General features: G+C 43.3%; 4 pseudogenes; 1 reads left to right on the top strand and 3 right to left on the bottom strand.

Moving 5' to 3' along the window:
- The first annotated feature begins 630 nt into the window (after positions 1-630).
- LOC143435630 (sentrin-specific protease 2 pseudogene) lies at positions 631-2,064 on the top strand (annotated as a pseudogene).
- Positions 2,065-12,849: 10,785 nt separating this feature from the next.
- LOC143435629 (sentrin-specific protease 2 pseudogene) lies at positions 12,850-14,283 on the bottom strand (annotated as a pseudogene).
- Positions 14,284-17,535: 3,252 nt separating this feature from the next.
- LOC143435627 (sentrin-specific protease 2 pseudogene) lies at positions 17,536-18,969 on the bottom strand (annotated as a pseudogene).
- A 3,221-nt stretch (positions 18,970-22,190) lies between these two features.
- On the bottom strand, positions 22,191-23,624 carry LOC143435626 (sentrin-specific protease 2 pseudogene; annotated as a pseudogene).
- Positions 23,625-24,801: the final 1,177 nt, after the last annotated feature.

The following is a 24,801-nucleotide window of genomic DNA, read 5'->3' as shown; positions in this document are numbered from 1 at the left end:
GGGGACAGAGATCTGGGCTTGGTCACAGCTCTGTCACTTCTTGGACCTCCATATTTCTCCTCATAGATGACAGAAGGAAAAAAGTATACCCACTACACGGACACAGATCACAAACAGACAAAGAAACACACACACACATACACACAAACACACAAAGGAGTGCTAGAGAGAGAAAAACCATAGGTCAAAATGACACAAACTAAATGTCTTTCAACCCTTGTCCAGAAGTGAAGTTGTTTGGACTCAAGTGTGCTGACTATTATGGGTTGTCAACTTGATGAGGTTTGGAAGTAAATAAAACCCTCAAATAAAAGTGCATACCTGTAGAAAATCTTTGCTAAATTTAAAGTGGGAAAGTCTACTTTTTATCCTTATTTTTAAAGTAGGCAAAAATTTTGTTTGGCATATTTGAGATTGGTTAGATTTGGTGCTGTTGACCCACCTCTCATCTTGGCCACGCCCATCTCTCCCAGCATATATAAGGCTGTGCAAGAAAGAAGTTCTGTTCTTTGCCTCCTTGTTCTTCCCTCAGTAAGAGGTCTATTCTCCACTGTCTTCCAGAGTTTTACTTCTTTGCGAATCTGTGATATACTGAAGACCAGCTGAGACATCCAGACCAACAGGACCAGTATGGATAAGACACCTCCAACTGCACTAACTGAACCTTCTGACATGAAGACAGCAACTCAAGAGCCCCCACCAAATGACTGGCTGACTTCCACTGTGACTTGGAAATCAGAAAGCTATGCCTCTGGAGAGAGCCAGCATGTGAGCAAAGGCGATCCAAGCAGCTCCTCTTCATGGCAACCTTGCAAGTCACTTGGGACTTTGTATTCTCAACATTCAGGGAAAGGCCAAAAGAGGAAATGCCAGGTGGAAGGTGAAAAGGATGTCTGGTCAGAAAAGCCGAGCCAACCTCAAAAGCGTCAGAAGCAGGAAGAGCATGAAAGAGAGCTTGGGTGTGAAGATCCAGGCAAGGGTCAGATAAAAAAACCCCAAAAAGAGGCTGGATTACAGCTGAAGCCCTCAGAGTGCACCAAAGACCCTGGGCAAGAGGCTGTCACTGAGGTGAAAGCTGTGGATGGAGGCCAAGGTCCCAAGCATCCCCACATCAACATGGAGGATGGTGTTCAGAAACACCACAATGGAATGTACCCAAGCTTAGTGGTACACCTTCAACCCAGTGATCCTGCAAGCTCTGACTTTGTCGGTTCTCACAAGATTCCTGTGGATGCCTCAGAAAAGATCAATGTCTGTGTGCATGAGGAGATTCATGCTCCTCAAACACTTCAAATCTGCACAGACAGAGTCAGCAACCAAGTGCCAATACCCAAGGCCAAAGGAAAGACTCCTGAAGACCAAGACAAGAGCACAGGGCTGGACCATGGCCCTCACATCACAGAGGACATGCAAAAGGAAATCAGTAGTGCTCTAGGCCCAGGGCCACAGGAGGAGATCTTGAGTCATGCCTTCAATATGAAAATTACTCGAGGAGACATGCACACCTTGAGGGACACCCAGTGGCTCAATGACACAGTCATCAATTTTTACATGAATCTTCTCATGGCCAGAAGTCAAAGTCAAGGATACCCTGCACTTTATGCATTTAATACCTTCTTTTACACCAAGTTACAGAGTGGGGGCTACAGGTCAGTCCAAAGATGGACCAAGACAGTAAACCTCTTTGCCAAGGAACTGATCCTGATGCCCATTCACCAGGGTGTTCACTGGAGCCTGGTGGTGACAGACCTAAGAGAGAAGAGTCTTGTCTACCTGGACTCAAGGGGACACAAGAGACCAGATGTCCTCCAGCTGATTTTCCACTATCTGCAGGATGAGAGCCAAGTGAGAAGGAATGTGGAGCTGAACCCTTTGGAGTGGAAGCAGTACAGCATGGCAGCAGAGGACATTCCTCAGCAGAAGAATGGCAGTGACTGTGGCATGTTTACCTGTAAATATGCAGACTACATCTCCAGAGGCCAGCCCATCACCTTCTCTCAGCAGCACATGCCTCTGTTTAGGAAGAAGATGGTGTGGGAGATCCTGCACCAGTGCCTACTGTAGCCCCGCCCACTTGGCTGCTTTTGTGGGTGGAGCCAAGGACTTCAGGCAGGGTGGGTTGAAGAACCTGGACACAGGTACTGGGCTGTAAAGAGTGGGGGATGCCCCCCAGCCTTCTAGGTAGTGCTAACCTGGGACAAGGGAGAGCTGCATCTGAAGGCATCTATGAGACAGCTGTCCCCAGCACAAGTTAGAAACTATTCAATGCACAGAGCACGTGCTCACCAGCATGCTGCTTTAAAGGTTTTATAGGGGACCTTTGGTCTATGTTGGGATCTCCATTCAATTTTCTTCCAATTTTGTTGTTCCTCTTTATAAGTTTTGGCTAATTGGAAATGGATGTTTCCAGAGTTTTAGTCTTTAATAGTAAGCGATTCACACTTTCGCATACTGTGACCCTGGTGCTCCATGACTGGCACCATCAATAACTATTGATAAAAGTAGCACTGATATTTCAAGATACTTTATTCCTGGAACTAAGGAAATCTGTCTCACCTTGGAAGTTGAGAGAAGTCACTGTATAGCAGATGTGTCTTTAAACCCAGGACTCTTTGAATCTAAGTCTCACCCTTATATGTGCTGTACAGAACTTCATAGTCCAAATAATGTTGAACTTTAAGATATTTTTGAAAAAGTTTTCTTAGTAAGCTGAAGTTAAATATTTTCATCATAATGTATTCTACCTCCTTACCCACTTTCCTAGATAGACTTAGTGATGTTTAATGTATATAGTATATATTTACATCAATCTATTTTACATAGGGAATTTTGAAAATAATTGTCTTCATTGTAAATCTTAAATTTCTGTTCATGAAGTTCTTACTGAATAAAGGTTAATCTTGTTTGAACATATTTTGTCATGTCTGAATCCTGCTATTCTTTCCCTGGTGTAGTGAGGTTGTCTGAGAGAACTAGAGAGCATATACCCAGGGGGAGAGTCAGACCACCAAGCTATAACCTAATACAATCACATACACACAGAGAGAGAGAGAGAGAGAGGGAGAGGGAGAGGGAGAGGGAGAGGGAGAGGGAGAGGGAGAGGGAGAGAGAGAGAGAGAGAGAGAGAGAGAGAGAGAGAGAGAGAGAGACAAAGACAGAGACAGAGCTGCATGATATATCTGAGATCTTTTGAGAAAACTCCAAGTAAACAAAAGTCTTGTAATCTCTGTTCTCTGACAACATGGGTTGTTCTTAGAATGTGCTTTTCCAGCCCCTTCCAGATGTAATTGATGGGAGTGACTTCACTTTAGATTTTTCATTACAATGGGCTATTGAATATATGACTATAGACCTGGGTGGATAAACATGATTTGGCTACATGGAGGTTGACCTTGTGATTATAAACTTCACTCAGGTGACCCTTCTTAACCCTCAGAGTATAAATTGTCTGATGCTCTGAATAAAGATGGCTAGTGCCTGAGACTTTACTCTACCTCATTTTTAGACCCCATGCTCTCCCATGTTCACATAGCCATCTAGAGCAAGAAACAATGCATCTATGTGTATTTAACAAAGACCAGATTTTCAGGCACTCCAGGCTGAGGCAGCCCATTTTGGATGATATGGATTGTATCCCATAAGCCAATCTAACAGATCCCCTTTAATATGCATTTATTCCATCAGTTCTGTTTGCCCTTAAGAGACTCTAACATATTCACTCTTCAGAATTCTTCCAGCCTTCCCTCATCCCCCAATGCCAAGGTCAATCCCACTTTAAATATTTGTGATAGTACCACACCTCCAGGTGCCACAATCACCCAGATAACCCATAGTTTCCTGTAAGCTGCCAGAACAAATTATCTCATACTTGACTCTGGGAGCCCCAGCTATCCTGATATGTCTTCAGTCCTGGGAGTATAAGCACATGCCACCACAGCCTTTAAAAACACATTTATTTACTTGTTTATTTATGTGTGTGTGCGTTTGTGTGTGTGTGTGTGTGTGTGTGTGTGTGTGTGTGTAGGTTTACATGTTAAAGTTAGAAGAAACCTTCTGGGAGTCTCTTCTACTCTTTGGGTTGGGGATGAACTCAGGTGGCCAAACTTCTTTACCTATAAAGGTTTCTATACGGCATTAGGATTTGAACTCGTGTCCTCATGATCTCTTCCTTATAGAGGAGGTATTTTCCTTTCAGAAGAGTAAATCCATTTCATCCCCCTCCTACATACATCTTCTCAAAGGAATTATATACGAAAAATAAAATCAGCAGATTCATATAAATGTCATTATTAATGTTTACTTCTACATCAGTACTTTGTTGATTTAATAACATTCTTGATGGTATACATCAATTTTATGGTATAATAATTGGACTTTGGGAAGGTAAATGCATAGTTGAAAACAAACCTCAGTGATAGAAATGCTGACCTATTATACAAGGCTGTGTCCTGTCAACCAAACGGATTGGTTTTGCAGAAATAACATTTCTACAATGAATATGAGAGAGTGAAAGTTTTGATACTGAATATACTTCTTCAGTTTTGTTTCTCTCTTCTTTGTGGTGTGTCATTTTCTACAGCTTCCTTGCTGGTTCAGCTGTAGTCCAAGGTCTTTCTCCATAGATGTGGACAATATGGTTCTTGTTTTAAATGGAAGAGAGAAAGCAAAGATCGTCCATGCCACCCAGTGGTTAACTTATGCACAAAATTTAATACAAACCCAAAAACTGCGGCACCTGGCTGTTGTCTTGCTTAGAAATGAGCACTGTGAAAATGACTGGATCATGCAGTTCCTCAAAAGAAGTGGAGGCTTTGTGGACCTGCTTTTCCTAACATAAGAAAGCATGTGGATTAATGGTGCAGACGTTCTCCAGTGGCCTTTAGGTGTAACGACATAAGTACAAGATAAGATAATGCACCCTAAAACTCCAAAGATGTAAAGTACTGAACCAGGTTGATGGTGTTTTGAATGGCAATAAGCTCACATATGATGAGTCTGGGACAATCTTTCCTACAGTCAAAAGAGTGGCCTCAAGGCACAGTGACAATAGTGACTGGTTTACGTCATTTGTAAGGTTCCTCTGGTGCTTTATGAAGAGAGTTGATGTAGTTAGGTACACTTAATAGGCTGGAATTAGCTTTGTACAATGGGAGGATGTGCACATTTTGAAAAGTAAAGTGGGGCTGGAAGGATGGACAGTGGTTGGGAGCACTGACTGCTCTTCTGGAGGTCCTGAGTTCAATTCACATGGTGGCTCACAACCACCTGAAATGGAACCTGAGGTCCTCTTCTGGTGTTTCTGAAGACAGCTACAATGTACTCATATACATAAAATTAATAAATCTTAAAAACATTTTTTAAAAAGAAAAGAAGTATAAAGTGAAGAAGAATCTTTAAAGTAAGTTGTTGGATTTTTTATTTATTTTAATGTGGTGAAAAATAATTACATTCTTTCTTCTCCCTTTGCTTCTCCAGTACCTCCCAACTATCCTGCTCTGAACCCCTCCTATGCACCCCAAAAATGATGCTCTTCTTTGTTTTTTATTGTTTCATACACAAAAATGTATGAGGAATATGCATGCATACACACAAACACACACAGAAACACAGAGGTGAGCACTAGAGAGAGAAAAAATACTGGTCAAAATGGCACAAACTGTCCAGATGGGAAGTGATTTGGAGAAAACTGTGTTGGCTATGATGGGTTGTCAACTGATGACATCTGGAATTTACTAAAGCTCTCAATTGAGGGTGTTTACCTGTGGAGAGTGTTTGCTTAATTAAAATGGGAAGGTCTACATTTAATCCTTATATCTGATGTGGGTTAAAACAAACAGGTCAGAAGTCTTTAGAGATAGATTAGATAGTATATACCCACCTCTCATCTTGGCCACACCTACTTCTCCAAACTTATATAAGGCTGTGCAAGAAGGAAGTTCTGTTCTTTGCCTCATTGTTCTTGTGTGGCCCAGAGGTCCATTCCTCCACTGTCCACCAGAGCTTAATTCTTTGGGAATTTGGCATTGACTAAAGACCAGCTGAGATATCCAGACAGGTTGACTGAAAGACTACTGGACACTGAGATCTTCCATTCATAGGCGGCCATCATTGGATTAGCTGGACCACAGTCTGTAACTCATTATAAGTTTATATCTACAAGTATAAACATACACACACACACACACACACACACACACACATATAGCTTATGTATGTGTCTGTCTGTATGTATGTATGAATGTGTGTACGTATGTATGTGTGCATGTATCAGTATAGGTTTTGTATAATACCTGCTGACTAATTCTGCAACCTAGGGAACTTGATTCAATCAGACTCAGAGGTAGAAGATGCTCCCAGCTGTAATTCCCAGAGTCTGTACTGGCATCCGACCATTTCCTATCAGGTAGCAGGGATACCTCAGATTCCAGCAGTCTCCTTAGATGGGAGAACCTCTTCCTATTTCTAGTGTTGCTGGTTTGCTGTATTTGAGTAGCACTGAGGCACATCAGGTGCCTTCAGGAAGGTAGGATGTGTCTTCCCCAAGAGAGCAGAGGCAGAAGCAAAGAACACTGTCTCAGTAGAGCTTAGTCAAAGAAGGCAAATACTTATCTTTCCTACAGTCAAAAAGAGTGTGACCTCATGCTTCAGTGACAATAGTGAGTGGTTTATATGTCATTTGTGAGGTTCCTCTGGTGCTTTATGAAGAGAGTTGATGTAGTTAAGTACACCTAATTGGCTGGAATTACCTTTGTACCATGGGAGGATGTGCACATTTTGAAAAGTAAAGAAATTTTAAAGTGAAGACGAGCCTTCTAAGTAAGTTATTGGGTTTATTTATTTATTCTCATATGGTGAAAAATAATTATATCATTTCCTCTTCCTTTGCACCTCCCAAAGATCCTCCTCTGAATCCCTGCTATGACAAACCCAAATTGATTACCTTTTTTGTTTTTTGTTGCATATACCAATATGTATGATATATATGTATGCAGACTCCCCATACACACACACACACACACACACACACACACACACATATATATATATATATATATATATATACATATATATATATATATATATGCAACAATTGCAAAACTTCTAGATTATTTTACTCCTTTCAAAGGATAACTGAAAAGTGTCTTTTCTGTTTATTTTAATAAAGATACAGTAGAATTTATCAAGTCTATTAAGAGTTCCCTGAAGAGAGGCTAAAACACAAATGTGCAAAAAAGTCTGCATAACTTAGAGTAATAGTAAGGTCCTTTTTTTTCACTTTTTAGACATTTTTAATTGAAATAGAATGATGTTAACACAACCTCCCATTCCTCCCCAGGCCTTCCCAGCTACTCTAAATGTAGATACCACACTATATACTTGGCTCAATGTACATGAATTTCTTCATTAAAAGGAAAAATTAATTTGACACAGTCAAGTTTTCTCCATATCTGATTCTTCTCCTCCTATACAATAAGGATTGTTTTGTTTACTTTGTTTTTTTGTTTTTTGTTTCTTGTAGTTTTTTTTTTCTTTTAACCTTTCTGGTCTTAGGCATTATATTGACACGAAGCAGACTGTACAATACTCTTCCACTGGCTCAGGTCCTTTTGTCCCCTTTCTAACTTGCTCTTGAATAGTGATTAATGGAGTGACAATAAACATGTAGTGAGAAATGGATTCCCTGCCTGGAAGGTTTGGATTACATGTTCATTATTATTTCCCGGGTCACCACTATGCACAGTTAGACTTGCTCAAGCTAGCTGCACAGATGTCCCCAGAGAGCATCTGGTGACACCTATCCACACTTGTCCCTTTACAACATCCCAACTGATTGGGTTTCAGGTAGAGCCAGTCTGGAAGGTTTTAAAGGAGATCCAAGCTTCAAGCCTTCTGATAAATCTATCCAAATGAAGAGACTGTATCTGTAAAGTGTCTTGAAACCTTTGACTTCTTCACAGAACATTACATCTCCCATTCATCTAGCAGAAGATGGGATGTGACAATGTTGTCTTAAAATTCCAATTGTGAGCTAAGTAGTCTCACTCAGAACAGCCTCAGAAGGCATTTGGAAAGGACTACAATATTGTTGGGTAAAGCAACTACAGGGACTTGTCCCGGGGACATCTACTGGGCAGAATACAGGGATGCTGTTAAACATCCCACTGTGTGAGAGACAACTTGTACAGTAGAACATTACATAACACAGTGTCCATAATGATCTCCTGTAAGGGGGGTTATTACAGGCATACAGTTGCATTCTTATTATGGAGTGCCCAAGGGAATAGGTCATTTGCACTAAGCAGTCTTTGTAAGATACATTGGTTTTATCTGTGCATTGTTTTGGTTTGTGTTTATGTTTGTTTTGCTTTGATCTACTTTAAAATCTCTTAGGGTAAAAGTTCGAAACACTTTTTTTTTTTTGGGGGGGGGGTAGGTGTCAAGGCTATAGCCATGCACTAAAGATCACCTTCAGGGCTGGCTAAATATCCTAAGAAGACACGGTGTGTATCCTGGGCTCCTGGGATGCTGGACCTGAGTCATGGAAGCCCAGAGCCCCAGTGATGGCCAGATTCTACACGCAGAGCCTTGTTTAGGCTAGCCCTGTCCTTCTGTGCCCTTCCATGTTCCAGCCTTACTCTTACCCTGCCTCACAAACTGCCAGAGCCAGAGAACTTCTCTAAGGCCAGGCTCCATCCCACAATCCCTCTCTCCGGTACCACCCCATACCCCCAAGACCCACTTCACTTAGAGGATGTGGTGTGGACCCTTGCATACACATGCACACACGTGTGCACACATGCACGAACACACACTAAACAAGTATTAATTTTAATCTTTTTAAAAGAAGAGCTGGAGATAGCTTATTGAAAAAATCTGTGACTTGAGGTGGAAGTCTACCATGTCTGGGTAGCGTGGGGCAAAATGGAGGACTCCCTTTCCCAGCAAGTTTTCCTCTTCCCTATCCTCTCTGAGGAGACCCAAACCCCACACCCTACCTGAGGAATGTCACTTAATCTTTGGCAGAAATTACAGGTTCAACTTCCTGGAATGCCTCTCCACTTAAACAAAGTAGCCCCCAAACCTTAAACCTTAGCCAATAAAACTTCACCCTAAGAAAAAACCCTTCCCAATTTTGAAAGTTTATATAGTCCTTGTTCATTCCTAGTAAAGAGCAGAAACTCTTTTGTCGACCATCTTCTAAGAGGGACATTTTGTCAAAGAGCTGTAACTCTGAAATCTTCAGAGACCTTCTCCCCAAGAATCACTGCAAGATGGGGATCCTGCTGACCCACCCGCTCTGACTTCCCTTCACCTTTTCTTGCCCAGTGTACATTGGGGCATGGACACCACAATGGAAGACTCCAAGGACCATGGAACTTGGTTCTCTTCCATGTTTCCCCACTTGGTGTGGAGCAGTGCCTGGACATCACAAGGGAAGGGGCATAAAAACAGCTTAATAGTTCAAAGCACTTGTTACCCTTGCAAATGACACAAGTTCAAGTCCCAGACCTACCTCGTGCCTCACAACCATATTTAACTCCAGTTCCCCGTCTCTGACATCTTCTGCTCATTTCTACAGGTGCCACACATGCCCCTGGTACACACACAGGCAAAATATTCACTCACATGAAATAAAATAGATCTAAAGCTATACTTTTAATAATGTATTTAACAAGCCTTTGTACTTTGTATGCTAGACTTAATATTCCATAAATGATCACAATTAAATGAAACAAAAATTAATCCAATAATTTTTCTGAATCTGCCTAATAATAAAATTAGGATATTTGAAATGTTTCCTTGCTTTTGTTTAAAATTCATGTATTTGTATAGATTAATTTTATATTATTTTTCACAGCATTTAAAACAATATGCAATCTTTTTCAGGCAATGACAAATTTCTACTGCAGAAAATAAGTGATGTCCTAAAATTAATTATTTTTGTAATACCCTGTAAGTAACAATGTAGAATTCTTCTTCCTGAAAAATCTTATTTGATCTAGAAAATGACTTGAAATTGCATAGCTTCTCAGCCATGACCTTTAGAATGCTATCAACGATATTTAGGTCCCTATAAATATGCGAGAGTGGTTTCATGTCAAATGAGAATTAGTTTTACATACATCAGCTCCATTTAGTCACTATACTGGTTTCCTTGAAAACTAAATATTTTAAAAGCTTTAGTTAATTAACTTTCAGCAACCAAATATACAACAGTGAAGCTAAGTGAAGTTGGGAGAATAGAGACACTGTTGCTACCAATTCCAAGGACGTCAATTCTGTATTGACCGGAAGATTCTACAGGGTAAGCACACCAAGGCAAAGGTGGCTTCGGATGTGGATCAGTCAGTCCCTTGGTTGTGAGATGAGGTGCTCATATACAACCTGGACTGCCCCCACCATAGTAACATTCTTACCTCCACCCAAGAGGGCCGGGATCAGATGTCGATACATCTAACCTATGGCCTGGCTTTCTGTTGAAATGACTTGACTGTAGTGGTCCATATTGTAACAGAGCAGACACATATGAACTCGTGTTGACCATATAGGGCTCAGAGGTGGAGGAGAAAGGAAACAGCCATCTAGGCAGTGCTGGTCCCAAAGGAAACACAGCTTAGTTTTCCTACTGTTGGCTTTGGACTCATTGGAAGATGTGAGCTTGCCCTGTATGTATGGGGGTGCTCATGTGCACAAGTATGCTTGCCCTGTATGTATGGGGTGCTCATGTGCACAGGTATGCTTGCCCTGTATGTATGGGGGTGCACATGTGCACAGGTATGCTTGCCCTGTATGTATGGGGTGCACATGTGCACAGGTATGCTTGCCCTGTATGTATGGGGTGCACATGTGCACAGGTATGCTTGCCCTGTATGTATGGGGGTGCTCATGTGCACAGGTATGCTTGCCCTGTATGTATGGGGTGCACATGTGCACAGGTATGCTTGCCCTGTATGTATGGGGTGCACATGTGCACAGGTATGCTTGCCCTGTATGTATGGGGGTGCACATGTGCACAGGTATGCTTGCCCTGTATGTATGGGGTGCACATGTGCACAGGTATGCTTGCCCTGTATGTATGGGGGTGCACATGTGCACAGGTATGCTTGCCCTGTATGTATGGGGTGCACATGTGCACAGGTATGCTTGCCCTGTATGTATGGGGTGCACATGTGCACAGGTATGCTTGCCCTGTATGTATGGGGTGCACATGTGCACAGGTATGCTTGCCCTGTATGTATGGGGGTGCACATGTGCACAGGTATGCTTGCCCTGTATGTATGGGGTGCACATGTGCACAGGTATGCTTGCCCTGTATGTATGGGGTGCACATGTGCACAGGTATGCTTGCCCTGTATGTATGGGGGTGCACATGTGCACAGGTATGCTTGCCCTGTATGTATGGGGTGCACATGTGCACAGGTATGCTTGCCCTGTATGTATGGGGGTGCACATGTGCACAGGTATGCTTGCCCTGTATGTATGGGGTGCACATGTGCACAGGTATGCTTGCCCTGTATGTATGGGGTGCACATGTGCACAGGTATGCTTGCCCTGTATGTATGGGGTGCTCATGTGCACAGGTATGCTTGCCCTGTATGTATGTATGGGGTGCACATGTGCACAGGTATGCTTGCCCTGTATGTATGGGGGTGCACATGTGCACAGGTATGCTTGCCCATGCACAGACAGTGCAGAGAGCAATGCTCTCATTACAGGGAAGGTATACATTGCAGAATCTTTACAGGACGTTGCTGAGATCTGCTCTACTGAGTTTCTCCTGTGTTCCCTGACAATCCAGGGTAGAGGAGAGGTCCTCACTAGAGTGTTCTGTCTTCACATCAGGGGATGAGAAAAAAAACGACCAATACCTAACATGGAAATATATGAACAGTTTACACTGATGAATCTCCCCCAGGGTACCTGCTTTCCAGATCTCTCAGACAACCTCATTAAAGCATGTAAGAATCAGCAAGAATCAGACAAGACAAAATATGTTCAAACAACATGAAAATGTATTCAATAAAAACTTCATGAACAGGAATGCAAGCTTTACATTTAATAGGAGACTTGAATTCAAAATTTCACAAATAAAGTAGATTGCTGTAAGTTTGCAGTCTATACACTACACAGTATATACACTAAATACCACTAAGTCTAACGAGAAATGTGAGTCAGATGGTACAGCACATGAACGATGAAATACTTGATTTTAGCTTACTAAATACAATGAAAACATTTGCAAAAATATTTTCAAATTGACTAATTTTGGGGGCTATGAAGTTCTGCACAGCACTCACAAGGGTGAGCCTTACATTAAAAGAGTCCGGGGTTTAAAAGGCACATTTGCTGTATAGTCACTTCACTTAACTTCCAGGAACAAGACAGATCTCCTTAGTTCAAGGCATACTGTATCTTGATACGTCTTTGCAACATTTATCAATAGTAATTGATGGCCCGGGTTCCCTGTGCACCAAAGTTACAGTACAACACTGGGTAACAGTGAGTGTTAAACACTAGAGAGCTGTGGAAAAAATAAGAAAAAAACAGAAAAATTGAAAAAAAAAGGTTATAAAGAACAAACATCAACAAAAGGTTACAAATACAACCTTTAAAGCAGCATGCTAGTGAGCATGTGCTCTGTGCATTGAATAGTTTCTAACTTGTGCTGGGGACAGCTGTCTCATAGATGCCTTCAGATGCAGCTCTCCCTTGTCCCAGGTTAGCACTACCTAGAAAGCTGGGGGGGCATCCCCCACTCTTTACAGCCCAGTACCTGTGTCCAGGCTCTTCAACCCACCCTGCCTGAAGTCCTTGGCTCCATCCACAAAAGCAGCCAAGTGGGTGGGGCTACAGTAGGCACTGGTGCAGGATCTCCCACACCATCTTCTTCCTAAACAGAGGCATGTGCTGCTGAGAGAAGGTGATGGGCTGGCCTCTGGAGATGTAGTCTGCATATTTACAGGTAAACATGCCACAGTCACTGCCATTCTTCTGCTGAGGAATGTCCTCTGCTGCCATGCTGTACTGCTTCCACTCCAAAGGGTTCAGCTCCACATTCCTTCTCACTTGGCTCTCATCCTGCAGATAGTGGAAAATCAGCTGGAGGACATCTGGTCTCTTGTGTCCCCTTGAGTCCAGGTAGACAAGACTCTTCTCTCTTAGGTCTGTCACCACCAGGCTCCAGTGAACACCCTGGTGAATGGGCATCAGGATCAGTTCCTTGGCAAAGAGGTTTACTGTCTTGGTCCATCTTTGGACTGACCTGTAGCCCCCACTCTGTAACTTGGTGTAAAAGAAGGTATTAAATGCATAAAGTGCAGGGTATCCTTGACTTTGACTTCTGGCCATGAGAAGATTCATGTAAAAATTGATGACTGTGTCATTGAGCCACTGGGTGTCCCTCAAGGTGTGCATGTCTCCTCGAGTAATTTTCATATTGAAGGCATGACTCAAGATCTCCTCCTGTGGCCCTGGGCCTAGAGCACTACTGATTTCCTTTTGCATGTCCTCTGTGATGTGAGGGCCATGGTCCAGCCCTGTGCTCTTGTCTTGGTCTTCAGGAGTCTTTCCTTTGGCCTTGGGTATTGGCACTTTGTTGCTGACTCTGTCTGTGCAGATTTGAAGTGTTTGAGGAGCATGAATCTCCTCATGCACACAGACATTGATCTTTTCTGAGGCATCCACAGGAATCTTGTGAGAACCGACAAAGTCAGAGCTTGCAGGATCACTGGGTTGAAGGTGTACCACTAAGCTTGGGTACATTCCATTGTGGTGTTTCTGAACACCATCCTCCATGTTGATGTGGGGATGCTTGGGACCTTGGCCTCCATCCACAGCTTTCACCTCAGTGACAGCCTCTTGCCCAGGGTCTTTGGTGCACTCTGAGGGCTTCAGCTGTAATCCAGCCTCTTTTTGGGGTTTTTTTATCTGACCCTTGCCTGGATCTTCACACCCAAGCTCTCTTTCATGCTCTTCCTGCTTCTGACGCTTTTGAGGTTGGCTCGGCTTTTCTGACCAGACATCCTTTTCACCTTCCACCTGGCATTTCCTCTTTTGGCCTTTCCCTGAATGTTGAGAATACAAAGTCCCAAGTGACTTGCAAGGTTGCCATGAAGAGGAGCTGCTTGGATCGCCTTTGCTCACATGCTGGCTCTCTCCAGAGGCATAGCTTTCTGATTTCCAAGTCACAGTGGAAGTCAGCCAGTCATTTGGTGGGGGCTCTTGAGTTGCTGTCTTCATGTCAGAAGGTTCAGTTAGTGCAGTTGGAGGTGTCTTATCCATACTGGTCCTGTTGGTCTGGATGTCTCAGCTGGTCTTCAGTATATCACAGATTCGCAAAGAAGTAAAACTCTGGAAGACAGTGGAGAATGGACCTCTTACTGAGGGAAGAACAAGGAGGCAAAGAACAGAACTTCTTTCTTGCACAGCCTTATATATGCTGGGAGAGATGGGCGTGGCCAAGATGAGAGGTGGGTCAACAGCACCAAATCTAACCAATCTCAAATATGCCAAACAAAATTTTTGCCTACTTTAAAAATAAGGATAAAAAGTAGACTTTCCCACTTTAAATTTAGCAAAGATTTTCTACAGGTATGCACTTTTATTTGAGGGTTTTATTTACTTCCAAACCTCATCAAGTTGACAACCCATAATAGTCAGCACACTTGAGTCCAAACAACTTCACTTCTGGACAAGGGTTGAAAGACATTTAGTTTGTGTCATTTTGACCTATGGTTTTTCTCTCTCTAGCACTCCTTTGTGTGTTTGTGTGTATGTGTGTGTGTGTTTCTTTGTCTGTTTGTGATCTGTGTCCGTGTAGTGGGTATACTTTTTTCCTTCTGTCATCTATGAGGAGAAATATGGAGGTCCAAGAAGTGACAGAGCTGTGACCAAGCCCAGATCTCTGTCCCCAAACTCTCAGAATCTGACCCACCAATCAAAGGACATACTGGGCTGGACCTAGGTCTCCCCCCACATATAGAGCTGATGTGTGCTTTAGTCTCCATGTAAGTCCCCAACAACTAGAGCTTGGGGTATTTCAAAAGATGCTGCCTGTACATGGCAGAGCTGGGCTGCTTTGTCTGGACTTGGTGGAAGAGCATGTGCCTAGCCTCCCAGAGACCGATGTGCCAGGGTATGGGTGTACCTATGGGAGTCCACACCCTTTAAGAAGGAAAGGGAAACATGAGACAAGGGGTTTGAAGGATTGTAGAAGGGGTGACTGGAAGAGGGAGCAGTAATGTTCTTTTCAGTAATGTGTCGAGATTCCAGATAGGGCTAGTTCTAGCTGGCAATGCCACCTCAGCATCAACAGTGTTAAGCTGTGAGGTATAGTAGTAAACTTTACATTTAAAATATCTTTGGGTTAGTTTGGCTTGGTAAGATGTGACCCCATTGTGTATCTAAGAGCGTGTGCAATGATGAGCCCCAGCTTGGCAGAGATGGGAAACCAAGTGGCTCTCACATCATTCCACAACAGGCTCATCAGCAGGTATAGAAGGAGCAGCAACCTCAGCAGGAAAGTAACTTAGTGCAGGATATTTGATCCCATTGTAAACCCTAAGACTGAACTGGACAAACCTGTTTCTTGTTGTGGTGCGGCTCAGTCCTAGCACACACCTTTAATTCAAGGCCTTTCCATAATTAGGGTTGAATAAAGTCAACTGTAGTTGTAGAGGGAAAGCAGACAACCAGTTGGCAGGGAGTGAACACTAGTGAAATAGAGGAGGGACATTGTGCTGGGATTCAAGGCCGGTGCCACCATCACCTGGCTGTATAAATATTTTAATGAGGAGTCAGGAAAATTGTTCAATGGTTAAGGGTGATGCTTTTTCAAAGGACCACAATTAGGTTTTTAGACTCAACTTGGCAGCTTACAACTCCCTGTATTTCGAGTTCTCAGGGATCTGACAGGCTCTCCTGAGTTGACTGAGACACACTGGGAACAGAGACAGGCTGGTCTCTAGAGCTGGCTGTGTAGGCACCCTAGCTAAAATGGCCACCCAGCCTTGATTCAATCACATGCAGATCAATAGACTAAAACAGGTGATAATCTCTGGTATGTGTATGCAAATCTAAAGAAACACTCACACAACCAAACACACACACACACACACACCTCTGCTTATCATAGTTACTTGTACAGATATTCACACATGTGTCACACACCCTCAATCTCAATTTTCTTCTTTCAAATTGCTAAAGGTCGTATTCAAGACACTGAGCCATGAATGGATTGTAGGCATGGTATCCTGAGAATACTTAGAGGGATTTTGTAATGAATAATCTAAAGTGAAGTCACTCCCATCAATTACATCTGGAAGGGGCTGGAAAAGCACATTCTAAGAACAACCCATGTTGAGAGAGAACAGAGATTACAAGACTTTTGTTTACTTGGAGTTTTCTCAAAAGATCTCAGATATATCATGCAGCTCTGTCTCTGTCTCACTCTCTCTCTCTCTCTCTCTCTCTCTCTCTCTCTCTCTCTGTCTCTCTTTCTCTCAGTGTGTGTGTGTGTGTGTGTGTGTGTGTGTGTCTGTGTGTCTGTGTGTGTGTCTGTGTGTGTGTGATTGTATTAGATTATAGCTTGGTGGTTGGACTCTCCCCCTGGATATCTGCTTTCCAGTTCTCTCAGACAACCTCACTACACCAGGGAAAGAGTAGCAGGATTCAGACATGACAAAATATGTTCAAACAAGACTAACCTTTATTCAGTAAGAACTTCATGAACAGAAATTTAAGATTTACAATGAAGAGAATTATTTTCAAAATTCACTATGTAAAATAGATTGATGTAAATATATACTATATACATTAAACATCACTAAGTCTATCTAGGAATGTGGGTAAGGAGGTAGAATACATTAATGATGAAAATATTTAACTTCAGCTTACTAAGAAAACTTTTTCAAAAATATCTTAAAGTTCAACATTATTTGGACTATGAAGTTCTGTACAGCACATATAAGGGTGAGACTTCTATTCAAAGAGTCCTGGGTTTAAAGACACATCTGCTATACAGTGACTTCTCTCAACTTTCAAGAATGAGACAGATCTCCTTAGTTCCAGGAATAAAGTATCTTGAAATATCAGTGTTACTTTTATCAATAGTAATTGATGGTTGAGTCCTAGAGTACCGGGGTCACAGTACAAAATTGTGAATCCCTGAGTATTAAAGACTAAAAACTCTGGAAATGTCCATTTCCAATTAGCCAAAACTTATAAAGAGGAACCACAAAATTGGAAGAAAATTGAATGGAGATCCCAACATAGACCCAAGGTCCCCTATAAAACCGTTAAAGCAGCATGCTGGTGAGCACGTGCTCTGTGCATTGAATAGTTTCTAACTTGTGCTGGGGACAGCTGTCTCATAGATGCCTTCAGATGCAGCTCTCCCTTGTCCCAAGTTAGCACTACCTAGAAAGCTGGGGGGGCATCCCCACTCTTTACAGCCCAGTACCTGTGTCCAGGCTCTTCAACCCACCCTGCCTGAAGACCTTGGTTCCATCCACAAAAGCAGCCAAGTGGGTGGGGCTACAGTAGGCACTGGTGCAGGATCTCCCACACCATCTTCTTCCTAAATAGAGGCATGTGCTGCTGAGAGAAGGTGATGGGCTGGCCTCTGGAGATGTAGTCTGCAAATTTACAGGTAAACATGCCACAGTCACTGCCATTCTTCTGCTGAGGAATGTCCTCTGCTGCCATGCTGTACTGCTTCCACTCCAAAGGGTTCAGCTCCACATTCCTTCTCACTTGGCTCTCATCCTGCAGATAGTGGAAAATCAGCTGGAGGACATCTGGTCTCTTGTGTCCCCTTGAGTCCAGGTAGACAAGACTCTTCTCTCTTAGGTCTGTCACCACCAGGCTCCAGTGAACGCCCTGGTGAATGGGCACCAGGATCAGTTCCTTTGCAAAGAGGTTTACTGTCTTGGTCCATCTTTGGACTGACCTGTAGCCCCCACTCTGTAACTTGGTGTAAAAGAAGGTATTAAATGCATAAAGTGCAGGGTATCCTTGACTTTGACTTCTGGCCATGAGAAGATTCATGTAAAAATTGATGACTGTGTCATTGAGCCACTGGGTATCCCTCAAGGTGTGCATGTCTCCTCGAGTAATTTTCATATTGAAGGCATGACTCAAGATCTCCTCCTGTGGCCCTGGGCCTAGAGCACTACTGATTTCCTTTTGCATGTCCTCTGTGATGTGAGGGCCATGGTCCAGCCCTGTGCTCTTGTCTTGGTCTTCAGGAGTCTTTCCTTTGGCCTTGGGTATTGGCAATTTGTTGCTGACTCTGTATGTGCAGATTTGAGGTGTTAGAGGAGCATGAATCTCCTCATGCACACAGACATTGATCTTTTCTGAGGCATCCACTGGAATCTTGTGAGAACCGGTAAAGTCAGAGCCTGCAGGATCACTGGGTTGAAGGTGGACCACTAAGCTTGGGTACATTCCATTGTGGTGTTTCTGAACACCATCCTCCATGTTGATGTGGGGATGCTTGGGACCTTGGCCTCCATCCACAGACTTCACCTCAGTCACAGCCTCTTGCCCAGGGACTTTGGTGCACTCTGAGGGTTTCAGCTGTAATCCAGCCTCTTTTGGGGGTTTCCTTATCTGACCCTTGCCTGGATCTTCACACCCAAGCTCTCTTTCATGCTCTTCCTGCTTCTGACGCTTTTGAGGTTGGCTTGGCTTTTCTGACCAGACATCCTTTTCACCTTCCACCTGGCATTTCCTCTTTTGGCCTTTCCCTGAATGTTGAGAATACAAAGTCCCAAGTGACTTGCAAGGTTGCCATGAAGAGGAGCTGCTTGGATCGCCTTTGCTCACATGCTGGCTCTCTCCAGAGGCATAGCTTTCTGATTTCCAAGTCACAGTGGAAGTCAGCCAGTCATTTGGTGGGGGCTCTTGAGTTGCTGTCTTCATGTCAGAAGGTTCAGTTAGTGCAGTTGGAGGTGTCTTATCCATACTGGTCCTGTTGGTCTGGATGTCTCAGCTGGTCTTCAGTATATCACAGATTCGCAAAGAAGTAAAACTCTGGAAGACAGTGGAGAATGGACCTCTTACTGAGGGAAGAACAAGGAGGCAAAGAACAGAACTTCTTTCTTGCACAGCCTTATATATGCTGGGAGAGGTGGGCGTGGCCAAGATGAGAGGTGGGTCAATAACACCAAATCTAACCAATCTCAAATATGCCTAACAAAATTTTTACCTACTTTAAAAATAAGGAAAAAGAGTAGACCTTTCCACTTTAAATTTAGCAAAGATTTTCTACAGGTATGCACTTTTATTTACTTCCAAATCTCATCAAGTTGACAACCCATAATAGTCAGCACACTTGAGTCCAAACAACTTCACTTCTGGACAAGGGTTGAAAGACATTTAGTTTGTGTCATTTTGACCTATGGTTTTTCTCTCTCTAGCACTCCTTTGTGTGTTTGTGTGTATGTGTGTGTGTGTGTGTGTGTGCCTTTGCCTTGGCCTGTGCTTCAGTGTCTATGTAGTTTGTCTTTATTTTACATATGAGGAGAAATATGCAGGTCCAAGAAGTGACAGAGCTGTCACCACGCCCAGATTTCTGTCCCCAAACTCTCAGAATCTGACCCACCAATCAAAGGACATACTGGGTTGGACCTAGGACTCCCCCCACATATAGAGCTGATGTGTACTTTAGTCTCCATGTAGGTCCCCAACAACTAGAGCTTGGGTTATTCCAAAACCTGCTGCCTGTACATGGCATAGCTGGGCTGCTTTGTCTGGCCTTAGTTGAAGAGGTTGTGGCTAGCCTCCCAGAGACTTGATGTACCAAGTTAGGGGTGTACACATAGGGGTCCACACCCTTTAAGAAGGAAAGGGAAACATGAGACAAGGGGTTTGAAGGATTGTAGAAGGGGTGACTGGAAGAGGGAGCAGTAATGTTTTTTTCAGTAATATGTCGAGATTCCAGATAGGGCTAGTTCTAGCTGGCAATGCCACCTCAGCATCAACAGTGTTAAGCTGTGAGGTATAGTAGTAAAGTTTGCATTTAAAATAACTTTGGGTTAGTTTGGCTTGGTAAGATGTGACCCCATTGTGTATCTAGGAGCATGTGTAATGATGAGCCCCAGCTTGGCAGAGATGGGAAACCAAGTGGCTCTCACATCATTCCACAACAGGCTCATCAGCAGGTATAGAAGGAGCAGCAACCTCAGCAGGAAAGTAACTTAGTGCAGGATATTTGATCCCATTGTAAACCCTAAGACTGAACTGGACAAACCTGTTTCTTGTTGTGGTGCGGCTCAGTCCTAGCACACACCTTTAATTCAAGGCCTTTCCATAATTAGGGTTGAATAAAGTCAACTGTAGTTGTAGAGGGAAAGCAGACAACCAGTTGGCAGGGAGTGAACACTAGTGAAATAGAGGAGGGACATTGTGCTGGGATTCAAGGCCGGTGCCACCATCACCTGGCTGTATAAATATTTTAATGAGGAGTCAGGAAAATTGTTCAATGGTTAAGGGTGATGCTTTTTCAAAGGACCACAATTAGGTTTTTCGACTCAACTTGGCAGCTTACAACTCCCTGTATTTCGAGTTCTCAGGGATCTGACAGGCTCTCCTGAGTTGACTGAGACACACTGGGAACAGAGACAGGCTGGTCTCTAGAGCTGGCTGTGTAGGCACCCTAGCTAAAATGGCCACCCAGCCTTGATTCAATCATGTGCAGATCAATAGACTAAAACAGGTGATAATCTCTGGTATGTGTATGCAAATCTAAAGAAACACTCACACAACCAAACACACACACACACACACCTCTGCTTATCATAGTTACTTGTACAGATATTCACACATGTGTCACACACCCTCAATCTCAATTTTCTTCTTTCAAATTGCTAAAGGTCGTATTCAAGACACTGAGCCATGAATGGATTGTAGGCATGGTATCCTGAGAATACTTAGAGGGATTTTGTAATGAATAATCTAAAGTGAAGTCACTCCCATCAATTACATCTGGAAGGGGCTGGAAAACCACATTCTAAGAACAACCCATGTTGAGAGAGAACAGAGATTACAAGACTTTTGTTTACTTGGAGTTTTCTCAAAAGATCTCAGATATATCATGCAGCTCTGTCTCTGTCTCACTCTCTCTCTCTCTCTCTCTCTCTCTCTCTCTCTCTCTTTCTCTCAGTGTGTGTGTGTGTGTGTGTGTGTCTGTGTGTCTGTGTGTGTGTCTGTGTGTGTGTGATTGTATTAGATTATAGCTTGGTGGTTGGACTCTCCCCCTGGATATCTGCTTTCCAGTTCTCTCAGACAACCTCACTACACCAGGGAAAGAGTAGCAGGATTCAGACATGACAAAATATGTTCAAACAAGACTAACCTTTATTCAGTAAGAACTTCATGAACAGAAATTTAAGATTTACAATGAAGAGAATTATTTTCAAAATTCACTATGTAAAATAGATTGATGTAAATATATACTATATACATTAAACATCACTAAGTCTATCTAGGAATGTGGGTAAGGAGGTAGAATACATTAATGATGAAAATATTTAACTTCAGCTTACTAAGAAAACTTTTTCAAAAATATCTTAAACTTCAACATTATTTGGACTATGAAGTTCTGTACAGCACATATAAGGGTGAGACTTCTATTCAAAGAGTCCTGGGTTTAAAGACACATCTGCTATACAGTGACTTCTCTCAACTTTCAAGAATGAGACAGATCTCCTTAGTTCCAGGAATAAAGTATCTTGAAATATCAGTGTTACTTTTATCAATAGTAATTGATGGTTGAGTCCTAGAGCACCGGGGTCACAGTACAAAATTGTGAATTCCTGAGTATTAAAGACTAAAAACTCTGGAAACATCCATTTCCAATTAGCCAAAACTTATAAAGAGGAACCACAAAACTGGAAGAAAATTGAATGGCGATCCCAAAATAGACCCAAGGTCCCCTATACAACCTTTAAAGCAGCATGCTGGTGAGCATGTGCTCTGTGCATTGAATAGTTTCTAACTTGTGCTGGGGACAGCTGTCTCATAGATGCCTTCAGATGCAGCTCTCCCTTGTCCCAAGTTAGCACTACCTAGAAAGCTGGGGGGCATCCCCCACTCTTTACAGCCCAGTACCTGTGTCCAGGCTCTTCAACCCACCCTGCCTGAAGAACTTGGCTCCATCTACAAAAGCAGCCAAGTGGGTGGGGCTACAGTAGGCACTGGTGCAGGATCTCCCACACCATCTTCTTCCTAAATAGAGGCATATGCTGCTGAGAGAAGGTGATGGGCTGGCCTCTGGAGATGTAGTCTGCATATTTACAGGTAAACATGCCACAGTCACTGCCATTCTTCTGCTGAGGAATGTCCTCTGCTGCCATGCTGTACTGCTTCCACTCCAAAGGGTTCAGCTCCACATTCCTTCTCACTTGGCTCTCATCCTGCAGATAGTGGAAAATCAGCTGGAGGACATCTGGTCTCTTGTGGCCCCTTGAGTCCAGGTAGACAAGACTCTTCTCTCTTAGGTCTGTCACCACCAGGCTCCAGTGAACACCCTGGTGAATGGGCACCAGGATCAGTTCCTTGGCAAAGAGGTTTACTGTCTTGGTCCATCTTTGGACTGACCTGTAGCCCCCACTCTGTAACTTGGTGTAAAAGAAGGTATTAAATGCATAAAGTGCAGGGTATCCTTGACTTTGATTTCTGGCCATGAGAAGATTCATGTAAAAATTGATGACTGTGTCATTGAGCCACTGGGTATCCCTCAAGGTGTGCATGTCTCCTCGAGTAATTTTCATATTGAAGGCATGACTCAAGATCTCCTCCTGTGGCCCTGGGCCTAGAGCACTACTGATTTCCTTTTGCATGTCCTCTGTGATGTGAGGGCCATGGTCCAGCCCTGTGCTCTTGTCTTGGTCTTCAGGAGTCTTTCCTTTGGCCTTGGGTATTGGCACTTTGTTGCTGACTCTGTCTGTGCAGATTTGAAGTGTTTGAGGAGCATGAATCTGCTCATGTACACAGACACTGATCTTTTCTGAGGCATCCACTGGAATCTTGTGAGAACCGACAAAGTCAGAGCTTGCAGGATCACTGGGTTGAAGGTGTACCACTAAACTTGGGTACATTCCATTGTGGTGTTTCTGAACACCATCCTCCATGTTGATGTGGGGATGCTTGGGACCTTTGCCTCCATCAACACACTTCACCTCAGTCACAGCCTCTTGCCCAGGGTCTTTGGTGCACTCTGAGGGCTTCAGCTGTAATCCAGCCTCTTTTGGGAGTTTTTTTATCTGACCCTTGCCTAGCTCTTCACACCCAAGCTCTCTTTCATGGTCTTCCTGCTTCTGCTGCTTTAGAGGTTGGCTTGGCTTTTCTGACCAGACATCCTTTTCACCTTCCATCTGGCATTTCCTCTTTTGGCCTTTCCCTGAATGTTGAGAATACAAAGTCCCAAGTGACTTGCAAGGTTGCCATGAAGAGGAGCTGCTTGGATCGCCTTTGCTCACATGCTGGCTCTCTCCAGAGGCATAGCTTTCTGATTTCCAAGTCACAGTGGAAGTCAGCCAGTCATTTGGTGGGGGCTCTTGAGTTGCTGTCTTCATGTCAGAAGGTTCAGTTAGTGCAGTTGGAGGTGTCTTATCCATACTGGTCCTGTTGGTCTGGATGTCTCAGCTGGTCTTCAGTATATCACAGATTCGCAAAGAGGTAAAACTCTGGAAGACAGTGGAGAATGGTCCTCTTACTGAGGGAAGAACAACAAGGCAAAGAACAGAACTTCCTTCTTGCACAGCCTTATATATGCTGGGAGAGATGGGCGTGGCCAAGATGAGAGGTGGGTCAATAACACCAAATCTAACCAATCTCAAATATGCCTAACAAAATTTTTGATTACTTTAAAAATAAGGATAAAAAGCAGACCTTTCCAGTTTAAATTTAGCAAAGATTTTCTACAGGTATGCACTTTTATTTGAGGGTTTTATTTACTTCCAAATCTCATCAAGTTGACAACCCATAATAGTCAGCACAATTGAGTCCAAACAACTTCACTTCTGTACAAGGGTTGAAAAACATTTAGTTTGTGTCATTTTGACCTATGGTTTTTCTCTCTCTACCACTCCTGTGTGTGTTTGTGTGTGTGTGTGTGTGTGCCCATGCCTTGGCCTGTGCTTCAGTGTCTATGTAGTGTGTCTTTATTTTACATATTAGGAGAAATACATAGGTCCAAGAAGTGACAGAGCTGTGACCAAGCCCAGATCTCTGTCCCCAAACTCTCTGAATCTGACCCACCAATCAAAGGATATACTGGGCTGGACCTAGGACTCCCCCCACATATAGAGCTGATGTGTACTTTAGTCTACTTGTAAGTCCCCAACACCTGGAGCTTGGGTTATTCCAAAAGCTGCTGCCTGTACATGGCATAGCTGGGCTGCTTTGTCTAGCCTTAGTTGAAGAGCATGTGCCTAGCCTCCCAGAGACCGATGTGCCAGGGTATGGGTGTACCTATGGGAGTCCACACCCTTTAAGAAGGAAAGGGAAACATGAGACAAGGGGTTTGAAGGATTGTAGAAGGGGTGACTGGAAGAGGGAGTAGTAATGTTCTTTTCAGTAATATGTCGGGATTCCAGTTAGGGGTAGTTCTAGCTAGCTATGCCACCTCAGTATCAACAGTGTTAAACTGTGAGTATAGTAGTAAAGTTTGCATTTAAAATATCTTTGGGTTAGTTTGGCTTGGTAAGATGTGACCCCATTGTATATCTAGGAGCGTGTGCAATGATGAGCCCCAGCTTGGCAGAGATGGGAAACCAAGTGGCTCTCACATCA

This window comes from Arvicanthis niloticus, chromosome 22, assembly GCF_011762505.2.
Source record: "Arvicanthis niloticus isolate mArvNil1 chromosome 22, mArvNil1.pat.X, whole genome shotgun sequence".
NCBI classification, from domain to species: Eukaryota; Metazoa; Chordata; class Mammalia; order Rodentia; family Muridae; genus Arvicanthis; species Arvicanthis niloticus.
This window is presented reverse-complemented; position numbering and strand designations above follow the sequence as displayed.